Source organism: Enhydra lutris, unplaced genomic scaffold (genome assembly GCF_002288905.1).
Source record: "Enhydra lutris kenyoni isolate GAN:26980312 unplaced genomic scaffold, ASM228890v2 scaffoldscaffold1, whole genome shotgun sequence".
NCBI classification, from domain to species: Eukaryota; Metazoa; Chordata; class Mammalia; order Carnivora; family Mustelidae; genus Enhydra; species Enhydra lutris.
Genome location: NW_019154085.1, coordinates 33,255,578 through 33,273,716, shown reverse-complemented (window position 1 = coordinate 33,273,716; position 18,139 = coordinate 33,255,578).

Below are 18,139 nucleotides of genomic sequence, written 5' to 3'. Positions count from 1 at the left end.
AGTGTGGGGGAAAAGTGAAGAGTGTCTAGAAAGGCATGTTGGGGAAAGATTGTGAACCTTGTTAAGGGCTATGGGCCTTTTCCTTTGAGTATGAAGGGGCTGCTGAAGGTTTCTAAGAGGGAGGATGAGATGTTTAGAGCTTTTGAAATTATTTTTATCTACATGAAACAGTTTTGGAGGAAAATACCTGAGGAAAATGTAACCCAGTGTAAGGGAACTGAAAAACTCACCTCAGCCTGTAAATGAGGAAGCCTTCTTTCTGTCCACTTGTGCCCAATTCCGTTGAAGACGCACATGCTGTTGTCTTACATGTCACCTTTAGCAAATGTCACTATGCTGCTCTGCAGGAGGGCTTTCTGAACCGCCCTGCCATCCCTTGATTGTACCAGAAATTAATCACACAGACCTTTCAGGCTCCTAGCTTCCTGAATATAGTCGGCAGAGTGTAGGTGTACATTGTATAGATGACGGAAGAATTGGCCATCATATGAGTTTAAAAGGATAGGAATGGTTTGATGGACTGAAAGGAACACTATTGTTGGACACCACATTTCCCTCCGTCCTGCAAGCCACAAAGCCACGGTCATAATAATCCAGTGGCAGCTATCTCATGTGTATGTTGTGAAGATGAAATGGGAAGGTGCACATAACGTGTGTAAAGAGTGCTCCAAAATGTCAGGTATTGTTATTTCTGGCAGGAATGTAGGAGCTGGGATTCAAATCCCTGCATTTTGACTCCAAATTCTGTGTTCCTTCCACCCTCCGCTCTGCTTCCTACGTGGTGTTTATCCATAAGAATAATAGGCTTTGTGCTTCACTCCTACTGGTTTCTTATCATTACTTCTCTCTCCTGACACATGTTACATCAGCGTCTTTCTGTGCAAACTCCTCATCTGTGACAGACATGACAAGACTCAAGGGGTCCTCTGGGCCTCTGTGAGGAGGGCTTGAGAGCTGCCAGTGTAGTCAACAAGCGGGGAATGGGCGGCTGGTGTCTCACACAGCCATAGCACTGATGGATCTGAGCTGAACAAACTGCTCTCTAGAAAGACAATCCCAGGGAAGGGGGAAACTCTTGCATGTGTGCAGTCAGGAGACTACCCATTGCTGCAAACCTCATGCCCTTGAGTTGCTGAGAGAGGCTTTCTCTTACGATGTTGCAAGATCTCATCCTGGCAAATGCTAGTAACAACTACGCCTGGAAAATAAAAACAACTGGGCATCTGCTTAAACATGAAATTTAACATCTGGCAAGAAGCGGATTTCTGGGGCACCTGGGTGGCTCAGTGGGTTAAGCCGCTGCCTTCGGTTCAGGTCATGATCTCAGAGTCCAGGGGTTGAACCCCACATCAGGCTCTCTGCTCAGTGGGGAGCCTGCTTCCTCCCTGCCTCTCTGCCTGCCTCTCTGCCTATTTGTGATCTCTCTCTCTGTGGTCAAATATAAATAAATAATCTTTATTTAAAAAAAAAAAAGAAGCAGATCTCTGCCAGGGGCTCTTCATGTTGTTTCTGCAAGTGATATGTATAAGTAGAAGTTCTGTGCTTGGCATCCTTGCAGATGGTCCATTGCTTAAAGACTTTGATGTGCATAATAACCAAAGTTCAGAGAGAAAGCTGTATCTAATAATTCCCTTATTTAAAAGCAAAACTTCCTCCATCAATTGATCTATGTATCAATCAGGAGAGCTAGGTTATACAGCAGTAACAAACATTCCCAAAATATTAGGAAATGACATATGACATATGTCATATGGCTATAACAATGTAGTTTTATTTCTCACTCTTGGCAAAAATCCAGCAAATTTTTAGCTTTGTCCCCCAGAGTAAATTCTTTTTTTTTTAATTAAGTATCTTTAATGTGGCAATCACGAGACTAGTACTTTGCATATGTCTTTTTAAATCTCATACAACTGAAAGGTTGATGTTATTATTTCCTTTTTGCAGATATGAAATTGAGACACAGTTCAGCAAATAAGTTGTAGACTGGTTTGCGATCCAAATTTTTCTAATGCTAAACCCGTTACTTTTAACTACTATTAAGCTATTCTTTTAAACATAACCCTCAGGTTTTAATTTTTAAATGTAACTTCACTGGGGCACCTGGGTAGCTCAATCAGTTAAACATCTGATTCTTGATTTTTCCTCAGGTCATGATCTCAGGCTTGTGAGATCGAACCCCAGATTTGTCTCCACTCTGGACATGGAGCCTGGTTAAGATTTTCTCTCTCTCTCCCTCTGTTCACCCACCCCCTCCAAAAACATAACTTCACTAATGTCATCCTTCCAATATTTCGAGAGGGAAGGAAGATCCAAATGTCACTTTTCAGCTGTATAGATTGGCAAATCAAGGCATTTTAAGAGATTTTGCATTGATCTTAGCCAATACACTTGATGATAAAGGTAGATATAGAACTTTGAGCAGTGTGCTTACATCAGAATAACCATGTGTAGCTTGTAAAAATGCAGGTTTCAAGGCTGCCCTAGGGATCCTGGGGTAAGTCTCATTCTGGTAGTGAAAGAAGGTCACTTGGAGAATTCCTGAATCTTCAACTCTCCCAGTATGACTGCCGTGAGACCACGTTGTCAATGAAAGTTGAAAAACTATCAAGGAGACATGGTTGAGATTCTGCAGGTCTGCTAATGTTTTGCCTAGAGAGATTGCCTGAACTTGAAGATTGAATCTGAGAGCATTGTGGATTTGCTGATTGAGCTCCATCTGTAACATTAGCTATATGGGAATAAACTGCCACTGTTTATAGTATATTCAAATTTACATTTCTGAGAAGGCAATTAGCCTAATTAGTTCAGTAATGAATAATGTTAACCTTTGTCATACCATTATAGAGTCCATGATGCTAGTTTGCTTCTGTCCCTCAATTTTATAGGTCACTGGAGATAGAGATGGAAGTGTTGTTTCATAATTCAAAACCACTGCTCAGTTAGGTAGGGCAGCTGAGCGATTAAAAAGCCAAACAGGTCAGGGGCGCCTGGGTGGCTCAGTGGGTTAAGCCACTGCCTTCGGCTCAGGTCATGATCTCAGGGTCCTGGGATCGAGCCCCGCATCGGGCTCTCTGCTCATCGGGGAGCCTGCTTCTGCCTCTCTCTCTGCCTGCCTCTCTGACTGCTTGTGATCTCTGTCTGTCAAATAAATAAATAAAATCTTAAAAAAAAAAAAAAAAAAGCCAAACAGGTCATCCCAAGGCAAAAATACCTGATGAATCATTCTTTTTATTTTTTACTTTTTTAGGGGGTGGGGGAGAAGGAGAATGGGAGAGAGAATCCCAAACAGGCTCCATGCCCAGCATGGAGCCCAACTCAGGGCTTGATCTCACGACCCTGAGATAATGACCTGAGTCAAAATCAGGAGTCAGGCACTTAACTGACTGAGCCACCCAGGTGCCCCCCTGATGGACTGTTTAAATCTTTCCTCTTTCAAATATGGCTATTTCAGCCTATGGCAAAATTGCTTAAAAGTAAAGATTACGTACTTCGATTTTTTGTTGAAATGTCATTGGGTGGTTGCAGATTAGTTTACCAAAAGTTGATTTGCTTGTCATTTTTTACTTCCTAAGTTAGTGTATCCAAATTGGTTTTCCATCAGTAGTTAAAAGCTGAGACACTTTAAAAATATGCAGATTCCCTGGTGCACTTTGGGAATCTGTAGTGTAATCTGCTGCCATCTAGGACAATTTAACCCTCATGCACAGCCTTAGAACCCACCTGTAAGTTAATGACTCCCAAAGAGTTGACAGTATCACCCTTTGAGGTCTTGGAATATTTACCTGTAAGGGTTAGTTTAGTTAGAGTCTGTCTCATTGTATATGAACTCTCCATTACAGCAAAGGTTACAGCTTTTTATTTATTTTTTGATATCCCCACACTCTAATTTTGTTTTTCCAGTAGTGGTGACCCATTATAAACTAACATGAACAGCCCAGCTGCTCTTTTGAATTTAAAAAAGATCATACAAGTCTGTGCACAGCAGACCAAATGGATTAATGAAGGAAATTTTGGGAAATGAGACATTCATCTAAAAGACATATCCCTTACCAGGTGACTATAATAAGTATAGAAGACATAATCTGCCCAGCAATTTAGCTTTGCCCTTTTACCTAAAACTTATTAGCAAAATTGCTGCTTTCTGCCTTTTTGATACTTTCCCACATTAGGAAGAAGAGACATACAGGATCCCTCAAGGGTGAAATCAAAAGCAGTTCACACCCATAACTTCCCTAATTCTTTCAAAGATATCAGAGGAGAATCTTCAATCACTGGTTTAATATTTTAGAAGCAGAGTAAGTCACTTCTTCAGACATGGTTTAATTCACATGATTTGATTTTCTTTAAAAGTCAACAACACCAAAATAATTAAATGACTATTAGTACCTGCGTTTTTAAAAAAATATTGACAACCTAGAGATTATGTATATATTATTTTATATGTATAATCTCTAGATTATATATAAAATAACATTATTTATGTAACACAAGGTATACAACACAAAGTACACATCTATGTGTATAATATGACATTATTCTGTTCCCTGCATGTTACAGTTCATAGTTTCATTTGGAAGTCAGTTACTTGGAACTTGGAAAAATGCCTGATTTCTGATATTACATTATTTATTATTATAATATCTGTATATTTTACATTATAAGAAAAGTATATATTGCATCTTAAATTATGTAATAATCTATGTATTTTTATAACATATCATAATGTTATTGTTTTCTGACATTACAAAAAGTGGCTAACTCCATGGTTAGCCCACATAGCTATGGGTTTTTGTTTATACTTTGCAATAACACTTTTCCCATTATTATTTATTTCTACTACCTAGTAGCACAGTTAAACCACAAGCTAACTAGGCTTTGATGTACACAACTAACAGGTATTACAGAGTTATAATAAAAAATGTCCTACAGTAACAAGGGAATGTGGTGATTGGTGACTATTTCTTCTTCTGGAGGGGCACTGGCAGATGTCTAGGTCTTTGGACAAAGTGAGCCCACCGGGTAGCATGGTTTGGCCATTGGTCTGTATGAATATTTAAATGCCCTGTATATATAAACAATGGAGACTCTGCCTTAATTGTAATGATAATGATGAAAATAATAATCATAATGAGAATAACATCTACTAAGCATTTATGATATGGAGGTACCATGTTAAGACCTCAAAATATTTTATTTCCTAATCACAACTTTATAAAGTGGTTACTGGGGAAACTGAGCCTTGGGGAGGTTGAGTGACTTGCTTATTATGCAAAAGTCTTTGTGAACGAAGGTCATTGAGAAAACCAGGGCCTGTGCAACCTGCCTTGGTCAAAAGCAAGTTTCTTCTCCAATGTGCTGTAATTTCTACATATACTTCTATTTGAGAAAAAGATTATGCAAGTTATCCATTTTGTACCAAAAAAAAAAAAAAAAAGGTAAATAAAATCAGCATTAGGAAAAGATCACAATCTTACCATTCAAAAATAACTACTCTTAGAACCCTTTTCTAACTCCCTGAGATGTAACACATTAAATGTAGAATCTCTTCTAGGAAGTCCATAACAATACATTTGGTCTGACCCAACTTTACATTCCTTCCACCATAATCCCACACCCTTAGTATCCATCCCCACACATATTCCCCAGATTTCTGATTGCATAAATTAGAAAACTTAAGTAGTTCTTTTGGAGTATGGTATACTTCCTCACATTTTGTACCTCATTTTAGGACCTGCTGGGACTTGAGTCTAGTTACAAGTCTGGGAGCAAAGTGTGGTGGCTGAGCAGACCTAGCATTGTCTTTCATGGCAACTACTCAGGGGAGGCCATTATTATTTCCTCAGGCAGTTCAGGTTTAGTCCCTTCAGAGGAATGGAGAGGTCATTTCTTGTGGGTGGAGCAGCTGAGACCACTGGGGGTGGAGAGATTGCTTGCACTGGCAAAAAAGACTTATCAGAATGTAGGAGAAAGTTTCTCCTCACTCTAGGGTGATATACATTTTTCTCCTATATATTCTTCTAGTAATTTTTGGTTGCATTTTTTACATTAACATTTTTTTTTCTCTTTGGGATTTATTTTGGTGTGGGAAGTGAGGTAGGAAACTCTTTTCTCATTTTATACTTTTCAGAGCATTTTAATATAAATTAAGGTATTTTGTATTTGTTGAGTAGATAAGAGCTATATTCTTGTGTTTTATACATATAAACTTAGTAATTCAGACATTTCAAGTGATTTGCCTGTGATGAAAAATTTAGGTAATGGCAGAATCAGGCCTGGAATCTAGATCGTAGTCATCTGTCCAGAATTCTTTATACCCCATTATCTTGCTTCTTGGTATTAGTTACAGACAGTTCTCTTTTCTGTGCTACTTTTATTACTCACTGGAAGTGAAATTTGGTCATCAAGTTTCTTAAATCATTACTGAATGCAGCTTATGACATTGTTTTTGAGAATTAGAGCTTTTTGGAAGTCCCTACTTTGTCACCGACAGTGTGACTTCCAGCATGTTATTTCACCTCTAATAACAATGACAATAACTGTTGACACATGCTGACATTTTCTATGTGCCAGTTTCCATGTTATGTGCTTAAAATTGGTTATCTCATTTAATCCTTACAAACCACCCCCCATCCCCAAGAGTAGACACTATTACTGAAGTGCATAGTGTACAGAATAGCAGCCATTTCCCAACTTTTGGGTTTCTGACACTCGCTTTACCACTCTTAAAACTTATTGAAGACCCCAAAGAGTTTTTATTTATGGGTAATATTCATCAATATTTACCCTGTTAAAAATTGAAACAGAAAAAAGTTAGTATTTATTTACTATTTCCTTTAAAGAGGGAAGAACAATCATAAACCCATTATTTATCAACCTATTATTATTTTTTTAAAGATTTTATTTATTTATTTGACAGAGATCACAAGTAAGCAGAGAGGCAGGCAGAGAGAGAGAGGGAAATAGGCTTCCTGCTGAGCTGAGAGCCCAATGTGGGGCTCAATCCCAGGACCCCAGGATCATGACCTAAGCTGAAGGCAGACACTCAATGACTGAACCACCCAGGTGCCCCACAACCTATTATTTTTCAAGCAAAAAGTAGCTATCTCTTCTCAAAGCATGACATTCTTTTTCATTTTTGCAGTATTTCTTTAATGGCTGCTTTAATAGAAGGACTGCGGTTCTCATGGGTTTTTTCCACATTTAATTTGCAGCAATATCACATACCACACAGCCTCTGGAAAACTCACAGTGTAACACTCATGACAGAATGAGAGTAGGAAGGACAAGTAATATTTTAGTATTCTTATTAAAATAGTTTTGATGTTGCGGCACCTCTGAAAGGCTCTTGTCTTTCTCTGAAGAATCACTGTCATATCACATGATGGGTAAGAGGGTTGTGCTGGTGTGGAACAAGATCCCTGGGTTTTAATTCCAGCCTCACTGTTTACTCACTGTGGGATCCTGGGCAAGTTCTTTTGCATTTTTTACCAGTTCCATGTCCGTAAAATGGGGGTTAGAGTAGTAAGGATGAAATCAGTTAAAATATCCAAAACAATGTTTGATAAAACATAATTACTTATATGCGAGAGCTTCATTATTTTATTTTTAATTTTTTTAGAGAGGGAGAGAGAGGGAGGAGGGACAGAGGGAGAGGGAAAGAGAGTCCTAAGCAAACTCCAACCTGGAGCTCTATCCTGAGATCATGACCTGAGCTAAAATCAAGAGTTGGATGCTAAACTGACTGAGCCACCCAGGCACCATTATTATTATTATTATTATTACTATTATTATTATTATTCTCCCCTGTCTACACTGAGAAACCTGAGATTTGGATCACTTCTCTGTCAGTTTTCAGCTATGTAATTTCTTCAGCTTTGGGATCCTCAGGTTCCCTCACCTGGAAGATAAGAGTAATGAAAGTAACCACCCTGAGGAGTTATACTGAGCTTTAGATGAGACAACACATGTCAGATACTTAAGACGGTGACTATCAGGGAGGAAACACTTTCTATGTGTTTGTGGTAACAATTGATATAATTGTTACTTCCTTTAAATATGACATTTTATATATGTGTATGTATATAGAGGTCCCCACACACTAAGAATATATCTAATGGCCTTTGGAGACCAAGCAAATAAACCATGGCATATCTGGAACATTCAGGTCAGTCAACTTAATTAGATTTCCAGGCTCTCAGGTTATCATTTTAGCTGGGATGCTTTGAAATCCACAGTGAACCTTGTCTTTTATTAATATTCAGAGGAAGGAAATTATGGATGCATATCCAATAGCAATCTCCTAACAATTATAATTATTTTAATACTAGTAGATCTCCACAAAAAAACTCTTCTTATTTTGCTTTTTATTAGGAATCTTTGAACTGTTGCCTACCGACAATCAAACCTGAAAAATCCAAATCTAACATGGCTGAATGGCTGATGGGTGTTTTGAAATGACAGCTTTTGGATTAATTAGAAATTAAAGCAGCATGTCACTTCACATGTAAAACTGAAAGTGCTCCATCTAAACATCCTCTTCAGATAATTAAAATGTGACATGTAATGCCAGTTGATTGACTTTGATATTTTTGTTTTTGTGATAGGTGTTACCTCAGGCAGGTTTTCCTCCATGCAAATTATTATCACTTATAAATTTTAACTTTAATTTTATAGCTTCATAACAAGAGAAGGGAAACAAAACACAGCACCTTTGTTTTGTGAATAAATTCTCTATAAAAATATTAAGAATTGTATGGGGAGCTCTTTAAGAAAAACACTAGGCTAAAATAGAAACTTCTGTAAACATCTAGAGTTTTTGGATAAAATCAAAATAAGAAACTTGAAGAAAAATAGCATATTAGTCTGGGTTCTCTAGTGAAACAGGTCCAATAGAATGTGTGCGTGTGTGTTTGTGTGTGTGTGTGTGTGTGTGAATGCATGTGTGTTTATTTCTTAAAGAAATTGATTCAGGCAATTGTGGAGGCAGACACAAAGTCTGCAGGCCAGCCTGGCAGGCTAGAGACCCAGGGAGGAGTTAAAGTTGCAGCTTGAATCTGAAGGCAGTCCGTTGGTAGAATTCCTTTTTCCTTGGAGGAACTCAGTCTTTCATAAAGCCTTCAACTGATTGGATGAGGCCCGCCCACATTATGGAAGGTAATCTGCTTTACTCAAAGTCCACTGATTAAAATGTCAATCTTGCCTAAAAAACCCTTCGCAGTGACAACTGAAGTGGTGTTTGACCAAATATCTGGGTACCGTGTCTTAGCCAAGTTGACACGTTGAATTAACCATCACAATGGTTGACTTTGCCAGAAGGAAAAGGGAACAGTATGTGCAGTAGAATTGTAGAGAATGTTGATCACCACAGCATGGGAACCCCCCAGGGTAGGTATGACTGGTCCTGGTCATGGCATAGGTTGTGCAGGGGCAGAGGACAGTGTCTTTTTTATTTTTCTACTAACACCTTTAATTCCATTTTTCCATTCAACTTTTAAACTGCTTTATTGCATGTGAAATAATTGATATACCAAAAAACTGCACATATTTAATGTATACAAACTCTGATGAGTTTTGACATGTCCATACACCCATGAAACCATCACTACAATCAAAATAATAAACATATCCATTACCTTCAGCAGTTTTCTTATGCTCATCTATTTTTTTTTTTAAAGACTTGATTTATTTATTTGAAAGAGAAAGCACATGGGAGCAGGGGAGAGGGATAGAGGGAGAGGGAGAAGCAGACTCCCTGCCAAGCAAGGAGTCTGATGTGGGGCTCAATCCCAGGACCGAAGGCAGGCACTTAACTGACGGAGCCACCTAGGCATGTTTCTTGTGTTTGTTTTTTGGTAAGAACACTTAACTAAAGCTCTATTAATTTTTTAATAGAGTTAATAGTGTTATTAATTTTTTAAGTGTACAAATACACTACTGTTAACTACAGGCACTAAGTTGCACATCACGTGTCTAGAACTTACACATGTTGTAGAACTGAAACATTATACCCACTGAAGATAATTCCCCATTTCCCATCCCCCCAACCATTGGCAGCCACCATTCTACTCTCTGCTTCTATGAGTTTTACTATTTTAGATTTGTCATATGAACGGGATCACATAGTATTCGTCCTTCCATGACTGTTTATTTCACTTAACATAATGGTCTTTAGGTTCATCCATGTTGTTGCTAATGGGAAGATGTTAATTTTTAAAGGTCAAATAATATTCCATCACATGCATATATCACATTTTCTTTACCCATGTATCCACTGATGGACACTTAGATTATTTCCATATACTGGCTATTGGGAATGATGCTACCATGAACATGAGAATGCAGATATCTCTTCTAGATTCTGGTTTCCTTTTTGATATATATCTAGAAGTAGGATTGCTGGATTGTCTGCTAATTCCATGTTTAATTTTTTGAGGAACTTCTACAGTGTATTCCATAGCAGCTGCACCATTTCACATTCCTAAAACAGTATATAAGTATTCCAATTTCTCCATCAACATTTGTTATCATTTATCTTTTTCTTTTTCTGTTTCTTTTTTTAGAATAATAACCATCCTAACAGGTGTAAGGTGATATCTCACTTTAAACTGCATTTCCCGGGCACTGGGTGGGTTAAGCATCTCCTTTCAGCTCAGGTCATGATCCCAGGGGTCTTAGGATTGAGCTCCACATTGGGCTCCCTGTCAGTGGGGAGTCTGTTTCTCCCTCTGTCCCTCCCCCACTTTCCCCTCTCTCTGCTCATGTTCTCTCTTGCATACACTCTCTCTCAAATAAATAAGTAAAATATTTTAAAGAACGTTATTTCTCTAATGATTAGTGATGTTGAGCACATTTTTCATAACTATTTGCCATCTACATGCCTTCTTTGGGAAACATGCATTCAGGTCTTTTGCCCGTTTTGTTTTTTTTGTTTGTTTGTTTGTTTGTTTGTTTGTTTTTAAGTAGGCTCTTCATCCAGCATGGAACCCAACACAGGGCTTAAATTCATGAACCCAAAATCAATACCTGAGCTGAAGTCAAGAGTTGAACACTTAAGAGAATGAGCCACCTAGGTGCCCCCTTTGTCCAATTTTTTTCTTTTTTTAAAAAAAAAATTTATTTATTTATTTGACAGACAGAGATCACAAGTAGGCAGAGAGGCAAGCAGAGAGAGAGGGAGGAAGCAGGCTCCCTGCTGAGCAGAGAGCCCGATGCAGCGCTCTATCCCAGGACCCTGAGATCATGACCTGAGCTGAAGGCAGAGATTTTAACCCGCTGAGCCACCCAGGCACCCCCCCCACCTTTGTCCATTTTTTAATTGGGTTATTAGTTTCAATTTTTTTTTTTGCTATTGAGTTGTAGGAGTTTATTAAATATTTTGCATATTAACCACTTATCAGATATATGGTTTGCAAATATTTTCTCCCATTCCGTAAATTGTCTTTACACACTGTTGATTGTTTCCTTCGCTGCACAGAGCTTTTTAGTTTGATGTAGTCCCACTTATTTATTTTTGCTTTTGTTGATTGTGCTTTTGGGGTCATATCTAAGAGATGATTACCAAGACCAGTGCCAAGAAGACCTTCCCCAATTTTTTTTCCTAGAAATTCTATAATTCCAGGTCTTATGTTTAACTCTTTAATACATTTGGGTTCATTTTTTGTGTGTGGTGTAAGACATGGGTCCAATTTTTCTCTTGTATCTGGATATCCAGTTTTCCCAGCACCATTTGTTAAAAATACTATTGTTTCCCATTGTATATTCTTGACACCCTTGTTGAAGATTAATTGATTATATGCGTGTGGGTTTATCCCAGCCTCTCCATTCTGTTCTATTTGTCTACATGTCTCTCTTTATTCCAGTACTATACTGTTTTAATTACTTTTCAGATTCAATGCAATCCCTATCAAAATAGAAAAAGAAATCCTTAAATTCATGTAGAACCACAAAACCCGTAAATATCCAGACCAAGGTTGAGAAAGAAGAACATAGTTGGAGGAGACAGTGTCTTGAGTGGGTATCGGTCAAATATTGAAACTGAAGTTCTTGCATAAATTTGATGGGTGCAGTTCTAAGGAAGGTAGAACTTTGAAGAAGATAAGCCATGTTTTCACTCTGGAAGGCCACAGAAAGTTTATCTGAGGTGTAGATCAGAGTGGGGAAAAAATAAGTCTCCCTTGAAATGTAAATCTATGATCTCATATATTTGGAGTCTGAATTTTAATTACCTTTGTTGAAGAAATCTCAGGATAAAAGATTAACGTAAAAATTAGACTCAGAGTAGAGATTCCACTGGGATAAGAAGTAGGAATAAGATGAAAACATCTTCAGATGTACATTTCAATAACCCTGACACTATAGAGAAAAACAAGTGTCCCTTAAAATAAGTGCAAAATAAAAATTAGAAACAATGCAAAAACACTCTATTATTTTTTATGAGATGGCAAAAAATAAAAGAAAGAGAGAGAGAGATGTCTTCTCTAGGAACTGGGAAGGCTATGAACTGAGACCAAGTATGACACATATTTAAAATTTAGAGAGGAAAATAAGTATAAAATGCACGTGGGTATAAAACAATACATTGTACATAGGTTTCAGAAAGAATGAAAGATAAATTATGGAAAAAACAGTCATTAAAATTAAAAACTCAGTGGGCAGAGTAAATGTCAGAGTAGGCACAGCTAAAAGGAATATTAATAAACTAGAATCAGAGATGAGAGAATTAGCAATAAAAATAATAACAATAACAATAAAAAGACCAACACCTACTAGTTGTGTACTCTGTGCCAGGCATGGAAACTGCTTTGTGGGTAAGTTTTTTAATCCTTACAGATACTTTTTGAGAAAAGCAGCACAGGATCCAGGTGTTGGGATAGTAGATGTAATAGTTTTCACTTAATCTAGAAATATACAAATACAAATTTGGGACATACTATGATCCAAAAGTGAAATTATAGATGGTAAGCAATAACAGTTGTGTTTCAGAAAAGCTCTGTATTTAAACTACCAGTCCATCAGCCTGAGTATTTAACCTTTAAGATCAAGAAAGGGAAAAGATGTATAGAAAAGAAATTCTAAATAATTTAAGAAACATTAAAAGTTAGAACTCTTGAGTCAAGTAACCTATATTCTAATTTAGATTCTCTTACTTTTATTCCTTTTATAACCTTAGGCAATTTACATAATCTATTTTCCTCTGATTTCTAATCTATAGAATGGAGATATTAACAGGAATTTATCTGCTCAGCTTCTGGGATAGTTAGTTCAGTTAGGTCTGTCTTGTCCCTTGTCAATTTTTAAAAATAGATTTCTTATTTTGGACTAACTTTATTTTATTTTATTTATTTATTTTTCAAAAAAGATTTTGTTTATTTATTTATTTACTTGTCAGAGGAGAGAGAGAGAGCGCACAAGCAGGCAGAGTGGCAGGCAGAGGCAGAGAGAGAAGCAGGCTCCCTGCCGAGCAAGGAGCCCAATGCGGGACTCCATCCCAGAATCTCGGGATTATGACCTGAGCCAAAGGCAGCGGCTTAACCATCTGAGCCACCCAGGTGTCCCAAGGACTAATTTTAGACTTACAGAAAAATTGCAAATATATCACACTGGGTTCTGGTGTATCATTTACCCAAGTTCTTCTAAGAGTAACATGTCATATAGCCAAGAAATTAAGAGATATCATACTACTAACCAAAGTCTTGACTTTCTTTGGCTTCCACTAGTTTTTCTGCTAACACCTTTTCCTGGCTCAGAATCCAGTGGTGCTTTAGTACACTCCATTTCATCATCATATCTCCTTCGTCTGTTTCTATCTTGCTTCCAATTTCATTAGAAGCAATTGACAGCAAACCATCAATTTAAACCTTGATGGCCTGCAAGAACACTTGCTATGCATTTTGTAGAATGTTCATTAATTTGTGTATCTTATGTTTTTCTCATGATGAGCCTGGTGTTGTGGGTTTTGAGAAGAATATGACAGAGTTGAAATACCCTTCTCATCACATTGTATCAGGCTCCATGATATCACGGGATTTAGGACTTGGGACGTTACCCCCAACCACGTAGTTATAGTGGTTCCTGCCAGGTTTTCCCACTGTCAGTTTGCTCTTTTTTCCATTTCATATAGTTGATTCTTTTGAAGTGAGTCATTAAGTCCAGTCTACACTCAGGAAAAGGAAATTAAGTTCCACTTCCTAGAAGGGGAGAGGATATAGCTTCATGTATTATTGGGAATTCTTCTTGTATTATTGGGAAGATTTGTTCCTCCTTCATTTATTTATTTATTATTTAATAATTTATATTACTATGGCCTAAACCTTCAGTCGATTTTAATGCAATTTTATATATAAGGTAATATTCTGCATCTTAATACCCGGGTTTCTGGCCTTGCTTATTTGATAAATTACCTCATGATATCAACCAAACATTCTAGACTCTCACTGGCTCCAAATTAAGTCTAATACATTTTACCTCTTTTTTTTTTTTTTTTCATTTTACCTCTTAATATGGATCTGAAAAGCTCCTGTATGTACAAAATATATACGTGCATCTAAATTCCCTGAACTTTTACTAACCTGACAATTGAAGAGTTGACTTAATGACATTGATTGTAAAATTTTTTTTAAAAATATGGATATTTTAAGATGTATTAATTGATTGTAGATTCCAATATTCCATTATCTACTTGATTTTTTAAAAAGATTTTTAAAAAAATTTATTTGACAGAGATCACAATTAGGCAGAGAGGCAGGCAGAGAGAGAGGGAAGCAGGCTCCCGGCCGAGCAGAGAGCCTGATGTGGGGCTCGATCCCAGAACCCTGAGATCATGACCTGAGCTGAAGGCAGAGGCTTTAACCCACTGAATCACTCAGGCGCCCCTATCTGCTTGATTTTGAATTCAATGGTGACTGAACAAAACAGATGAATGTGCTGTTACAAGTTTGGTTTATTGAATCTGCAAACCTCATTATGAAGCTGTTTAATGCCATTTAACCTAATGTTTTTCCTCCTTATTTGGCAACAAAGATATTTCGTGTGTGTGTCTGTGTGTGTTTGACTGTGGCATTAGTCTTCTCAACCCAGTTGGAAAAATGCTGAAGATATTTTCCCAAATTATCTTTTTCTGTCTACTGTTTCTAAATGCATGCTTCTATGAGTAAAGTATTTTCATAGTGTAAAGTGCGAGCATAGCTATTCTGAACACTTTTGAAAATGCCTTAAAATAAATAAAGTACATTATCTGTATAATGATGATAATCTGCCTTGATCAGGACAAATACAGAGAGTATTTCTAGGAAAGCTTTCATAAGCTGAAATGGCATAAAGTGAAGAAGCACTTACCATTAATTTATATGGAAAAATTTTGAACATTCTCAGACCCCAAAAATATCCTCTCTTAAGCTTTTCTGATACCTTAGGACACATCTTGCTAACAGATACACAAAATAAATTGAGATAAAACACAGATATTCAAAGACGCATTTCAAAGCTCTAGTGGCCAGATGCCGAGATGCTGGGTAAAGTTTCGGGGGACAAAGCTCCACAGGGCCACTCTCACTGTTCAGGGTATGTGCTGTCTATAATAGCTCCCTGGAATGAATGCTGAATGCTGGTTTTGCTTTTTTTTTTTTTTTTTTTTCATAAAAGCAAAAATTCTTTTTTGGATTTCTTTTGGTTAGCAAATACAGGTACTAACATGTCTTTCATAAAAGCAAAGTGGCATAGCATGGACTTTGAAGAGGGAGGAATACTTGTATATTCTTATCATAGTCCTTAATGCTACAGTTAATATAGAGGTACACAATGCCATCCTAGTCAAGGGCAAATCTGACTTAATAATAATAATGATAATGGTAATAGTTCACAGGAGCTACCAAGCATTATTCTGAGAAGCACTTTTCATATATTACAAAATTCAATACTCTGAATAATTTCACATGTTAGGTACTACTATTTCTCCCATTTTATAAGTGAGAAAATCAAAGCCAAGAGAAATTATGTGGTTTGCCTGGAATTACAAGGCTGGTAAGTGGCAGAGTCTCTAGGTGTGTGTTCCACGTACAGGAAATGCTCAGAAGTCGAAGAGAAGAGAGGAAAATTGGGAGAACTGCTGGGCAGGAGGTGGAGCCCAGACACATGGGGGAGACACATTCCCCCCCTCAAATCCCCCAAAGCCTCTTCAGTTCTGAGAGCTCATTTTTTAAAAAATCTTATTTGTACTTAGCACAGAGGGAGCTCTGAAGACTCCACAGCTTTTCAGGCAAATGAATGTCTAAGGGACTTTCTCATTTTTGATGAACTAAGTAAGTCTGACAGAGTCTTTTGCTAGTCCACAGCCTCTTTAATGTATTGTGTCAGCTAGTAGGTCTCCAGCTGCTTGAAAGAAATTCTGGTCCAGATAACTTAAACACATAGAGGAAATTTAACATCTCGCAGAACAAAGAATCCAAGGTAAGGTGACCCTTGGGTTTGTTGACTGAGGAGCTCCTTACAGTCACTGAGGATTCAGGTCTGCTTTGTTGATCTATTCTGCTGCCCTTCAAGATCCTCCACCTCTGTGTTTCAAGATGGCGGGTACAGTTCCATGCATGAGATCCTGACAGGGCAGCTTCCAAGGAAAGAAGAGGAAGGGTCTTTCCTTGATCAACTGATGAACACAAGTCTACCCATAAAGGAATCACTGGCAAAGGGAACAAGATTGCTATGGAAGGATAAGACTGATCTGGATTTACCCTTGGACTGGGGAATGGGCCATCTTCCTTGAGCATATACCCAGAAGAGGGTAGTTGCTCCACTGGAAAGAACTGGAGGATGGTTGTTGGAGGGGCAACCTGGTTGTCTGCTACAGATGTCTTCATCTTATATTGGTATTTGTTGAGATTGTTTGAGTGAAATTGTTCTGTTTTCAGAGAAGCATGGAATCCATTTACCAAAAGACAGAGTTAGAATTCATTTTAGCGTTCACTACTAACTGTTCTGCTCTGTTCATCCTTATTTTTCTATTTGTAGCTTTTTAAATGATATGAGTGAACATATCCAAGCTACTGAAATGAAAATATATAATAATCTTGAAATGTTTTCAATATTCAGGTGAGTAAAAAATATAACTCTGTAACTTCTGCAAAATTAAAATGAATGATAAGGAGATACCGGGCTGAGAACCCTTATTCTCTAGGACTTAGAGTTGAAAGAGAAAATTGACTCTCTATATTTGTTGTCAACTGAAATTTCTGCCAACGTCCGTTTTTCCAATTTTTCATTGTATTCAAAAAACTAACATATATGCCCTTTGTTGGGCACTGGGAAAACTGAATGAATTTAACATTAATGATTTTTTTTTCCTTTGCCTTGATCAGAGATAGAGGAGCAATTAAGAGCTGTTTCAAACCCTTAGAAACAAATTAGGAGTTTTTAGCAATTAGTAGTACAAGATCTCTTGCTTTTGAGACCCCCTGCAGCAAAGAGTTAATGTTTAAACTATTTAAAATTCAGTGGTGGTTAATAAGGCAGTTTTAAGGCTCTTATTTCCTGACCACATTGGATTTGTCTCATGCAGTTTTTCAATTATTCTAGCCATTTTTAAAGAAACGAATTCTAATTTCACTGCAGTTTCAGGTGAGTATTTTAACACCTTAATCCATGGGCTACCTTTGGATTTATGCTGCGGGCTACCTTCAGATACTGTCATATTTCCAAACTAAAATGTTAGAGACAGAAAATCAAAATTTCCTTTATTTCTTAAAACACAAATCATCCCAGTCTCTTTTTGTGATCCTTCTGTCAGTCACAAGGAAAATATGGACTCTTTAATTTCATTCATTTCTTTTAATAAATGAGGTATTCTTTTTTTTTTATTTTTTATTTTTAAATTAACATATATTGTATTATTAGCCCCAGGGGTACAGGTCTGTGAATCGCCAGGTTTACACACTTCATAGCACACACCTTCCCCAATGTCCATAACCCCACTACACTCTCCCTACCCCCCTCCCCATGGCAACCCTCAGTTTGTTTTGTGAGATTAAGAGTCTCTCATGGTTTGTCTCCTTCCTGATCCCATCTTGTTTCATTTATTCTTTTCCTACCCCCCAACCCCCCACGTTGCCTCTCAACTTCCTCATATCAGGGAGATCATATGATAATTGCC